Genomic DNA, 10,265 nt, shown 5'->3' on the forward strand with positions numbered 1-10,265 from the left:
GGGGTGTCACCACCGCGCACAAACCGCTGCGGGGTGTCACCACCGCGCACAAACCGCTGCGGGGTGTCACCACCGCGCACAAACCGCTGCGGGGTGTCACCACCGCGCACAAACCGCTGCGGGGTGTCACCACCGCGCACAAACCGCTGCGGGGTGTCACCACCGCGCACAAACCGCTGCGGGGTGTCACCACCGCGCACAAACCGCTGCGGGGTGTCACCACCGCGCACAAACCGCTGCGGGGTGTCACCACCGCGCACAAACCGCTGCGGGGTGTCACCACCGCGCACAAACCGCTGCGGGGTGTCACCACCGCGCACAAACCGCTGCGGGGTGTCACCACCGCGCACAAACCGCTGCGGGGTGTCACCACCGCGCACAAACCGCTGCGGGGTGTCACCACCGCGCACAAACCGCTGCGGGGTGTCACCACCGCGCACAAACCGCTGCGGGGTGTCACCACCGCGCACAAACCGCTGCGGGGTGTCACCACCGCGCACAAACCGCTGCGGGGTGTCACCACCGCGCACAAACCGCTGCGGGGTGTCACCACCGCGCACAAACCGCTGCGGGGTGTCACCACCGCGCACAAACCGCTGCGGGGTGTCACCACCGCGCACAAACCGCTGCGGGGTGTCACCACCGCGCACAAACCGCTGCGGGGTGTCACCACCGCGCACAAACCGCTGCGGGGTGTCACCACCGCGCACAAACCGCTGCGGGGTGTCACCACCGCGCACAAACCGCTGCGGGGTGTCACCACCGCGCACAAACCGCTGCGGGGTGTCACCACCGCGCACGTCCTTGGGAGAGCAGGAAGCACCCGGACCCACAGATGCCCATCGTCCGTGCACTGAGCACAGGTCAACAGCTAACTCCAATTTCTTGACAGTAAATGCATAAAATATTTTTAATCCCTCGGTCGCTGCTTCCTCAGATGTGTCAGTCACGCTACAAGATATTTTCAGGCCAAGCACGAGGACGTTCGGACTCAACAGCTTATTGCTAAAAATAGTCACTTTCCCTCGAAAGGCACCTTCCTGCAGCCTCTGTCCTGCACCGGCTCCAGGGAAAGAAAAGCCCCCCCGGATTGCACCAATTTGCTATTTTGAAACCGGTTTTGTCCGCAGCATCAATAATTTAATCCAGCTGCTTCCTGGCAGCAGGTCTCCAAAGGGCCGCAGCTCCTGCTGCGGATGGAGAGAAGCGCTCGGTCTCCGTCCCTTCTGCAGAGGTGCTGGGGGGCTCACACAGGCTGCAGAGTCTGCGCCAGGCAGCAACACACGAGGCCCCAAACCCCCCATTATTTATCCTCCTGACAACAGTCCTGCTGCCCCCAAACCTTCCACACCTAAAGGATAGGGAGCGGGTGGGACTGCAAGAGCTGGAGTCACCTTCCCGCTTTACTCTTCCCCTTTAACGCTTGAACATCACCCCGATCTGAATTTCAGCCTTCAAAATAATTAAACTACGTTTGATTTCTTTAAGTCTTTTTTCCTCCTCTTACACCCCAAAACAATTGCGCCAGCTGCTTCAGCGACAGCTTCGCCGCTCTGCACCCCCGTGGTGGTCGGCGATGCTCACTTGATCGACGCCAGGACAGACCTCCCGCAGCTGAACTCGGAGCCGCTGGGGAAAATCGGGACTAAATAACTCATTTACGATCCAAGGCAGAAATGCCAGTCACAAAACCAGTCGCCCAAGCTGCCTTTCCACCAGTGTTCCCCGTTACCACCCAGCACCGATCGACACCAAGAGCCGCCTCCTCTATTTGGGCTTCTGAATAATAAAAGCACTGAAGGTTTTGTAAATCCCGAGTTCTTGCATAAACCAAGAGACATCAGATGCTGATCAGCCTCTGGCCAAAGACACCAAACATATGTTTAGCCATATTGCCAGAGATTAAATCCCCAATAATAAGAAAAAAATCGGTTCTAGACAAGAAAACCACTGTTTAGCATGAAATGGTTTATCTGCGGGGGAATGCCATCAAAGGTGCAGGACCCAGGGTGAGTCTTAATTGCTGTTAATGACTAGCCGGATGAAAACTCCGGCTTACTAAGACAAACCGGAGCTGCAAGTCATCTGTGTCAGGACTAATCAAACCTTGCTGGATAAAACGCAGCCACCGAGCTCAACACTGCGCAGCTGCGAGGGCAGCCCCGTGCACGAGATGCCTGGCATGACAAAAACCTCCTCCAAAAGAGAAATAAAGGATTGGCGTTAACTCTCGTGTCCCCGCTTAATCCTGAACAGGTGCCGTATCAGGTTGTCCGGTGGTCATTTCCCCTTTACAGTGATATTTTGCCCTAAAAGTACTTTTTTCCAGCATGGGTCTCAGCTTGAAGTCATCGCACAAACGATTCATCTGTTGCAGGAAAACCAGCAGCCGCAGGGAGGAACCCGATTAAAAAAAAAAAAAAATAATAAAAAACCCCAAACCAATTGCATACAAAGGAAATAAAAGGCGCTTTTGGCCAAGGACAGAGCAGCTCTGTTGGCCCAAAATCCCAGTGTGGCACCGAGGGATCCGAATATCAATGCAACATCCACCAGCTGTGCTTCCTCAGAAGTCAAAATTTAAGTGGAAAACATAAAAAAAGATGACTGTGCCCGCCTAGGAACCATCCCTAACCCCCCCTGCCGCCTCCCTCCTCCAGCCGTTTCTGCCTCCCCTTCAATCTTTACCCATCCCAGTAGCCTTTCCTAGGTTAGAAAAAAAAAAAAAAAAGCATGGAAATAATGAAGGTCTTTTCTATCTCTTGCCTTCAGGAGCTTTATCCATCCTGACAGTTGCTGGAGCTGCTCGTGATACAATTATCTAATCAAGCCCTTCCTCCGGCAGCGCGCGCCGAGGGAGAGGAGGCGAAGGCTGCGAGCTCCCGGGGCAGCATCGAGGTGCTGGCAGGTCCCTTTTGCCATCGCCCTGCCAGGTGGTACAAGTCACCCCAGTGTTTCCTCCGCGAGATTTTGCAACCACAGGGTGTAAAGTCACGTGCAAGCCATAAAGATTCCCAAGGTTTATTTTACCTTTTTTTTTCCCCCCCCCCCCTCTACCCCACCAGAAGAGCAAATCTGTAGCTTAAAGCCGTTTTTCTTCCGACCGTGCAGGCCACAAGCCGCCACCCAAGACACAATCACGTTTCTTGGGCTCGCCACAACCCTAAACGAAAAGTGGAAAACTCAAACTCACCCACGGGTATCTCCGCTGTCCCCCAGCCTGCAGCCGGGATCTCCAAGGACAGTATCTCAGCTCTTTGGAAAAAAAACCAAACCCCTTCTCTTTTGAGAGCAAAGCCCATTAAAGCCCAACCTGCCTGGAAATAACAGCACTTGCCCAACAACGCCCAGCACGTTGAAAATTTGGCAATTTCTCAAACGCCCTTAAGAAATGCTTTTAAAGGAGGGAATCCCAGGCTTTAGTTGCACCAGTCAGCTATTTATAACTGGTGGGTTTTTGGCATACTCAAAAAAAAAAAAAAAAAACCAACCAAAAAACAAAAAAAGCCAATCACGCTGCAGGAAGCTGTAACTAACCCAGGAGTTTTCTATGGGAATTCAGGGCCGGCGCATTCCGGGCAGGATGCCGGCCAGTAGTGAGCAAACCCCATCCAGCTTCACACCCAAAACATTTCTACTTCTCTCCAAGCAATGGTTGCTACACTCCAATCATGCGGCGCAATTGTTGAATTTCTAGGAACCGAGCTGCAGACTGCTCAGGGAAGGCGTGCGTGAAGCCAGAGATCTGCACGGAGCCCAGACACCAAAAATCTTCCCCCAAATTATCCCTAAATTTCCCTTGCCCTGAGACTCTGCATCCTCCCACCGTGCCTATTCCCCCTCCACCCTTCAGCAGTGAGACAAGGCGAGGCACGTCCCTTAACAGGTTTTTAATTAGTTGGAAACACACTATCTTCGAGCATACGCTTGGAGACGCACGAGTCAATGCCCAAAATAAAAAATAACAAAAAAAACAAAACAAGAGGAAAGAAGAGAGGCAACCCCAGCAAGATGTATTCGGGTTTAAATTGCTTAGAGCAATCATCCAATTTAGCCGACTTCATTTCATTTGTGCGCAGCCTCCAGAGCGGGGCTGTTTGCGTTACGGATAATCTCCGCTCTTCATTTAGAGCACTTTTGGCAGACGTTGCCGGGTCGAAATAAAGCCGTCATTTAATAAATAAAAGGCCGACACTTGGAAAGGCACGGCGCCCTCGCCGTAACGAGGAGTTATAGCGAGCGGAGCCGCGGAGGCGCGCGGCTGCTTCTTCGCGTGCTGCGAGTCGAGCGCCGGAGGGGCCAAAGCCGAACCGGAGAGGTTTTTCCTTCTGTCGACGCAGAAGGCAGGAGTCTGCAAGACCAAGAGGCCTCCCGATAAAGACGCCATCGTTAGAGAGGATGAGCTTCCACCACATCCTGCTTTTGCACACGTTAAGTTTTCCTCCCCAGGGGTCTTGTCCAGGGCTGTTGCTCCTTCTCTGCCTCAGCGGTGGGTTACAACAGCTACCCAATGACCTCAGAAGCACTTTGCCTAAAAATTAGGCACAGCTTTGCTAAAGCTGTAGCGATCACCCCGGAATCCCACAGATCACCTTCCCCACCACACGCTGTCCGACGTGCCCTGGGCACCTGGTACAGGGAAAATATCAATAAACTCATGCTTAGCCTGGGATTGCATTGAGGTAGCTCTTGCTGCGGAGGCCACAGGACCTGAGATTTCTTTTTTAAGTACAAAAAACCCAGAAATTTTCATCTTCTCTTTGGTCTCTGGTGCTGCTGCACACCAGCACGGATGTTATGGCTGGCGATGCTTGGAGCTTTTCAAAAGGACCCAACACCTTCCTATCAAAAGAGCCCTCATGAGGAAAAAAAAAAAGAGAGAGATTAAAAGCTTCTCAGAAGCAGAGATTTAACAGCTGCGTCCCCCTCCAGCGAGAGAACCTGAACCTTTGGGCTCCTGCATCTTGCAGCTTTGGTTGAGAGGCCGCTTCCGGCAATGAGGGCTTTTTCTTTTTTCCCCCCAACCCTCCAGACGTTACTGAATTCATCAAGATGATAACAGCCAAGATGAGATCAGATCCCCAGAGTGCCCATCTCAGAGATGCCCATGGCTTGCAAGAAGGGGGCAGGGGGGGAAAGGGAAAAAGGACGGGCAGGGGGGGAAAGGGAAAAAGGACGGGCAGTGCAGAGATGCCTCTCCTTTACAGAGAAGCTGGAATAGGGGCCAGCAAACCCCAAAATTATCAAGTCACGCATTTCTTATTCTTTCCTTAGTTCCAATTGGTTCCAACACTGTCCTACAAAGGAGGCTGGCTAATTTGCTAAAAAGAAAAATCTCCTCAGCCACCTGACATACCCCAACGAACCCCGTTCTAACCCACTGAGGCAGCTCAGGGCCAGTGGGGTAAGGTCGGCCTTGCCTTATACCCAGCCCAGAATCGCTTGGGTTAAGCCAAGTTTAACCGGGTGCCAAACACAACAAAAGCCACGGCGCTGCTTAGAATGCTTTAAGTCCCCAAACCAGCAAGAACAGCAAAGCCCACAGGAACGTGCCAACAGCATCTCACGCACCCCATGCCACCGAGCGACCCCCAACCCTTTTCATCTCAAATCCCCCACGTCCGTGGACACCGGGCACTTACTTGGCCGTTGCACCCACCTTTGTACTCCGAGAAATGTTTCCCCCTGGCTCTCAGCGCAAAATAGTAAATAACTGAGGCAGGCGACACGGAGACAACGGGACACGTGGCTTTAGATGCCAGAAATAAGCAGCTGTAGAGCATCAGGAGCAGACCTGTCCCCCCAGCTACCGAGCACTGCTGTGGAGCTTTAATTAAACAGCGGCAAACTATGAGCTGCATATCCTTTTTCCTTAATTAATTCATTTACAGCACCGGACCCTTCTGCCTGCAGAGCAGCACCTCGACACCCTTCTGTCTTCCAAGACGACTTTGAGAAAAAAAAAACAAAAAAAAACCCCACAACCCCACACCACAATTTAACTTCCTGTAGCAAAAGTTCACTTGATTTTTCTCCGAGACACACTTCTGCCCTGCAGTGGCTCCTCACATTTTCATATTGCCAGTTCACACGTTAATTCCTCCCTTTCCATCAGCCACTGTCAAGAATTATTCCTCTTTCCCTCCTGTATTGGCTTTGGATCTGTAACACGCGAGTTCTCATGCTCAGACCAATTGCTCACCTCTCATTCAATTTGGCCAACACATCCCTAGCTGTGCTTACACAACCCCAACCAAATTTCAGGCTGGAGTTATTTATGGCCATCAGCACAAATTGCATTTTGGGAGGGGGGAAAAGAAGGGAACAACCACAGCTAAAATAGATTAACCACTTTTTTTTTTTTTTTTTTTTTTTTTCCCTAGGAAGCAGCTAGAGAGCAAGATGTAGTTCAGCTCATGCTAAAACACTTTGGGCAAGTCTTTCTTCATGATTCATCCAACTTAAGGCTCGGCTGGAGAGAAGTGCGTTCCAAGCCACGTGTATCTTTTACTCCAGTCCACCCCAAATTCGTAACAGCAGAGGGCTGCACCTCCAGCCCCGTTGTCTTCGCAATCAGAAGCTCCCTCACTCAAACCCACCCGAAGTTCTGGTTTGCCTTGGGCCCCAGCATCTCTTTTGAGGATGTTTAGCCCCAATTTCAGGATGGCATCCTTCCCACACACATCCCCAGATCCCCTGTTGCCTTCAAACTGGGGATGTACCCAGCAAACATCCCTTTCCTAACAGTCCGGGATAAAAAAACAAAACAAAACAAAACAAACCAAACCACAACAAAAACTTTATCCCCTGGAAGATTGTTTCCCAGAAGGTTCAGCATTTCCACCATGAAATAACAGCGAGAAATCCCAGCCAGGCGAGCGAGTTGGAGACAAAATCACGTGCGGACAACGGATCTGCTGTGGGAGAAGGGCTTTCTGCAGTTATTTTGGAGACAGAACAATATCAGCCAATTAAACCACACCAAAAAAAGCCCCACATTAAAACAAGAGGCGGCGGTTTGCATCCAAAACGGCCAGAGGAAAGCCTTGGATTCCTCAGCTAAAAGCATCTCTTGCTGCTTTTTTTTTATGCACAGCTCGCTCCTGTCAGCCCCCGGGGTCAGGAGGTTGAAGTTTCTTATGGAAATAGCCTTCTGCGAGGAAGCATCTCTCTCTTGAGTCCTCCGGCAAAAAGCTGGTCTGAATCTCACTTAATATCGCATCTTTGCAAAGAGGATGAATTAAGAGGTTCTGGGAATTGAAAATAGTTTAATTAGCTACCGCTTGGTCTAGGGCCCAGCTCATTAATTCATTGACAGCTACAAGAGAGCTTGCAAAGCTGATTTTACTGGAGGAGATGATAATTTAAGATAGCATCACTGTTGCCTGTTTTTTTTGGTGTGGTTTTTGGGTTTTTTTTGTTTTTTTTTTTAACGCGGCAACCAATAACTGAAGCTGCAAGAGGTGTTTGCAAAACAAATTCCTCTGCAACAATCCTCTGGATCAAGTTTGCCAGGGCTCATCGGCCCCAGGCGTGAAGTATTAATAAATTTTACAACCCCACTGTTAAATCCACCCAGTTTACAGGAGTCATCAGAGCCAAGCTACCAGCGATCCACAGGACTCACGCTGAACTGGTTTTATTTAGTGTTTGCTCTCAGCTGACCTCCTTGTGCCACCCCAGCTCCACGGCATGAGGATAGATGCTGCTGTTACCGCTTCCAGCCAGGCAAAAAAGAAAAGCTTTTTTTCTCCCCAGTTTTCCTCTCCCCACACAAACTGACAGTCCCTGGCTGAGCCCTTCATCCCAATGACCTGCTTCAAAGCTTTGCAGCCAGGTTTTCTGCTAAAACTCAGCGGGCAACGGGCTGCCGCCCCAATTTTCCAGCCCAGAAGCAACTCCTGGGCGTGACGACGAGCTCACAGGTAGCTCGGTTGCAAAGTTGGAAAGTCCCACGAGATATTGTCAATTTTCCCATCCCCAATAGCATGAGGATGCTCAAACGGAGAACCCAGAGCAGTGGGGAACCGCCATCCTCAGAGATACTCCAAGCCACTGAGACACGGACCGGAGCGAGCTCATCTAAACCTTTCCCACCCAAATGGTTTGGAATCTTCACCAGGAAAAGCTGGGGAACAACTTCCCTGGAGCTGGACGGCACCAATCGCATCGTTATTCAGCCCATCCGTCTAACGTGTATCTGAAGGGGCCCTCCAAGACCCCTTAGGCTCTTCTCCTCTGGTGACAGGTAGTTCCGGAGCAGCAAACCCGGAGGAGCCACCCCTGTGCTGCGTGTGGGGTCGGCCTCAGCACGGAGACCTGGGCGGAAGGGGAGAAAACACCAGGGTTTAAGTCATCCAGCAATCCTGCCGCTCTCGGCTTTGGGACGCAAAACCAAGACCGACCAGAATCCATCACCATGGGAAAACATCTAAGAGGAAGACCCCCACAAAAAGCCCAGAGCCAGCACAGTCAGAAGACACCGCGTCTGGTGTCACGTACTGTATTGGTCACCCAAGGCTCCGCGGCTCTCCGCGTCACGTCTGCAGGGGCGGGTCGCTCCTGTGATGGAGGCGAGCCCCAAACCTCCCGCGTTTACAACCCAAGAGGGTCTTGCCCATCACTGGCCACTTCCCAGGGGTGCACCACCCAGCTGGGGAGGCAAAACCAACCCCCCCGTTTCAAGTGCAACAGCACAGAGGTGGGACAAGCCCAAAACCCATCAACTCCTAGAAGATTTTTTTAGGGAAAAAGATGAGGAAACGCATCTCCCCTAGGGTTGAAACACACCTCCAAACCTGGTCTGCTCTGAGGGGCCCACAGCCAGGCTTTACACGCTTTGCTTTACCACCAGTCACCCCTTGCAAGGCCGGGAGCGTTGCTAGGACACCTGTGCCAGGCTTCAGTGAGTTTGGGCTGAAGACGTGTCGAAAAGCAGCAGGAGGCTCCGAAAAGGGGGGGGAGAAATTAAGGAACAAGCTGCGAGGGAGACCTACGAGCTGCGCGGAGGAGTCCAGCACTCGGCAACGCTTCTCCTTTCCGCGCAGAACTGCTTGGGGCAAAAGACCCAGGAGGGGGCTGGCCATTCCCTGCACTAAAGCAGCACCAGCTCCACCTTCTTCACCCTTTACACCTTCACACAGACTATTTTTGATCCCATTATCCTTCCTCTCCTCATTAAGCAGCATCACCAGGTAACAGAGAGAGGGGAGGGACAGCCCTTCCCTCTCCTGGTCCTACGGGTTCCTCTCTGCAGCTCACCAGTAAGAGACAAAAACCTGCCATTCCCGCAGCAAACTGCCCCTCCATCAGCTCTTCCTGCAAGAGGTCACAGCTCATCCCCGTCCTAGTCACGACTGTTGGGCAGTCAGGCTTAACAAATGAGCCGGGACCTTTGAGGCAGGGTGAGTAGCTGCTACCCCTGGTTATGGGCCAAATTCTTTATGCCCTAAATCCTTCCTGCAGACCCCCAAAGTGCTGCACCACCAGCCAGCCCCGAAGTTCAAAGCTGAGACGTTTTGCCTGGAGCAAGGGGAAAAAAGGCTTTTGGACTTCCACAAAGGCTTCTGAAGAGCTCAGAGAGAGGTTATTCACCCACCCATCCAAACCACTTGATTAGGTGGGCGTGCCAAGCCTAAAATCATAGTTAAGCCTAAACCTAGATTTGAGCCTTCTTCCACTCGAGATGTTGAATAAAGAAAGCGAGGGGATGGGTAGGAATGAACCCTGCAATGAACCCCCTCACGGCATCTTTCAGGGAGATGGGAAGCTAAACTGAAAAGAAACTTCAGCGGGGAACGCTTTGAGCCAAGCCAAATGTTGCTGGTGAAAACCTGCATTTGAAGTAAACAGGAAAACTAACACAGGCTGGATTAAATCCGCAAATAATTACCTACGGGCAGGAGAGGTCTGCCCAGGCAGAGGATATTTCAGCATTCACAGGCAGGTGCTAAATCTAACCCAGCACTGGGAGCGGGGGCTGGCTCCTCCAGGAACCTGCTATCAGCCCTTCCTGGATCAGCATTTTCCTTTCCCCGCTTATCTTGGAGTCACATACTGCACAGCAGCAAACAAATCCCGGTATTTTATTTTGCGAGTGTAGGTTTAGCTCGCTGCTTTTTTTGTTGGTTTTTTTTGTTTGGTTTTTTTTTAAATATTCCCAGTTATTTTCTCCTCTCAGACTCAAAGCGAGGACTCCTCCAGCAGCACCGCGTGGCTCACTGCCGCTGCAGGCGGCTTCGGAGCCGCAGCAGAATCAGTGGGCT

Source organism: Athene cunicularia (assembly GCF_003259725.1).
Source record: "Athene cunicularia isolate RWA chromosome 22 unlocalized genomic scaffold, athCun1 chr22_part1, whole genome shotgun sequence".
In the NCBI taxonomy this organism is placed as follows: Eukaryota; Metazoa; Chordata; class Aves; order Strigiformes; family Strigidae; genus Athene; species Athene cunicularia.